Here is a 2,572-nt window from a genome sequence, read left to right as displayed (position 1 = left end):
GTGATAGTGGCCCGGGCCCTGCCCTCGGGGCGACCTCCGGCCAAAGCCTCCCCATTAGAAGAAAAGTCATGAGTTGCCCCTGCCAGGAAGGGCCTTGCCTCATGCCGACTCGGCAAATGAGGAGAGGCCGGCACTCCACCCTTGCCCCATGCCAGGAACAGTGGCCAGCCTGGGAAAGACACCAGTCCAGCCCCCAGCAGCCCCACGGCCACAAGCTGTGCAGTGCTCTTGCGGTGTCAACCATGTTATGGGCTCCCCAAAGGAACTCGGGGATACTAGAGGCCATCCTGGAGAGGCAGCCGCAGGCTGGGGACCCTCGGCTGGCCAGGTGCACCTGCAGGCATCCCCAGACCATGGGGGTTCTGCTGGCGGCAGGCAGGCTCCTCTCTGCAGGCCCCCTCAGTCCAGGGGGCCCACCCCTGCCTTGCCTGTCCTCTAGCGCCCACTGCAGACAGGCAGGGGCAAGGATGGTGCAGGCGTGGGCCAGTCCTGAGCTCCCTCATGAGCTCTGGCAGAGCGGGCTGCTTCACAAGTAAGAGGGCCAGGAAAGGGGGCTAAGGGCTGGGTTTAGGGCCTGGACACGGGGTCTACACTCAGATTTGCATTCAGTTGAAATAATTAGGATTCCGTTTATTGATGTTATAACTTCAAAACCTAATTTTTTAACCTGTCAAGTTCAATTTTACAAACCTTGTTATTCTCTTTATAAGCCTAGCAGATTTTAAAGTCATGTTTAATGGGCCTCTGCCTAATATTTGGTTCCAGCTACAAACTCAATTAAGCATTTTCAACATTTCAAACTGAAATCATAAATTAATTATCTTTTACTTCCTTTCTAAGTACTTTAGCTTGTCTGAATTGACAACAAAATCTCGGTACTACTTAAAGAACTCATAAACTCAATAGACGAAGTTTTTGAATGTGGCGAACCTCAAGCTTTCTTAAATGTTCCAGAAACATGAAATACCAAAGTGCTCAGGTTTCATTTAATATATAAATGCTAATGCTTTGCTTCTGCTTCTCTTTGACTGTTCTATGGCTCATTCTAAATCTCCCTGTGGCAGAAGGATGTGTACCCGCTTAAAGAAGTCAGCTTTCGATCTAGGTTCTGGCTCCTTGGTACCACCTATGGCATCTGAGAGGCCAACAACTTTGTGCTAGCTCCACAGGACCCCTGGAATTCTGCCCAGTGAGGCTCTGCCCAGGAGGCAGGTGCCGAGCTGACTCCCTGGCCCTCCTTCCCACCTGCCCTGGAAGTCTGTGATGCTGACCCAGAGTGAACCCTGCATGGATTTTGCAGTTCTTTAGCTCCAAAGGCCTCTGAACTCAATGAGATCCTAAGTGACCGAATGCCTCTCTCGCTGAGAGATCTGCGCTCTCGCTGGGGTCTCCTTAGCACTCCTCAGACTCCAGGACTGCCAGGGCATCCAATATCGCTTACTGAGGCCCTCTCCAGAGCTCTGCCTGACTTGGGGTCCCTACCTCAAAAGTTGGGTCTCAAGACTGAGCTGGGTGCCGGGAATGCAGAGTAGCCCAGTGACACAAGAAAGTTAGTATTCAACATGCGTCAGCACACACACCAGCCCAACCCCATTCTGGGAAGACTGTGCGGGTCAGCTGGCAGGAAATATGGGGAAGAGAAAGAAGAAAAGATGAGGAGGAAGAAAGAGACAAAGTTCAGCTCAGGGAGAAGCCTCTCGCTCAGAAGAAATGGAGAACAGCAGTGCATCCTGGGGCTGGCTGGGCAGGGGCGGGGCCGGGGCAGGGCTGCTGTGCGGTTTCTGTAGGAAACTGCCGGGAACAGCTGGGAATGGGGTGGCGGGGAAGGTCTGTTCGCTCTTGTCGAGGGTAGAACGCCTTGTGATTACAATTCCTGGCCACGCGTGCGTTCAAGTCCATCCTAAGGCTCCCAACTCCTCTTGCTGAGGGCTAAGATGGAGGGGTTCTGTTTGCCTCTGAGGGTTCCAGCTTGTAAGATGTGCAAGATGGTGCCCCTGTTCCTGGAGGCGAGAACAGCGACAGCGCCGGGTCTTGGGTTACGCGGGGTTTTCGTGCCCCTGCTCCAGACAGAGTATGGGCACTGCTGGCCCATGGATAGTGATCGAAGCTGAGGACTGAAATGCGCTCACCCAGGGAGATGTGAGGGATGGTGGAGGAGGGGAAGGGCCACCAGAGGGGTAGGAGAAAAGCCTGGAGAGGCGATTCCCGCGTCCAAACGAGAACATGCAAGCGAGTGAGGTCGGTCTTGCACGGTACCCTCGGCCACCTGCCCACGCAAGGCAGAGATCTGGCGCCCCCTGGTGGTCACCACGTGGCTGCAGTGCAGACGTCGTACCGGGCGCCCAGACTTCCAAGGAGCGCGTGTGCTGAAGAGGTGAGGGGCTCGCCAACTGGACACTCCGTGATGCCCACGAGGGGACCGCACAAGGGCGTCGGGCTCCCAAGAGAGCCCGGGGCTCGCAGAGCGCCCTGCACGGGGGCGCTCACCACCCTGCGGAGGTCGCGGCCTCAGAGCGCCCCGCAACTTCTCATTCCCCTAGCCCCGAGTCGCGGCCGCGTACGGGTCCGGCCC

This window comes from Pteropus vampyrus, unplaced genomic scaffold (assembly GCF_000151845.1).
Source record: "Pteropus vampyrus isolate Shadow unplaced genomic scaffold, Pvam_2.0 Scaffold11322, whole genome shotgun sequence".
NCBI classification, from domain to species: Eukaryota; Metazoa; Chordata; class Mammalia; order Chiroptera; family Pteropodidae; genus Pteropus; species Pteropus vampyrus.
Note: the sequence above shows the minus strand (reverse complement) of the source record.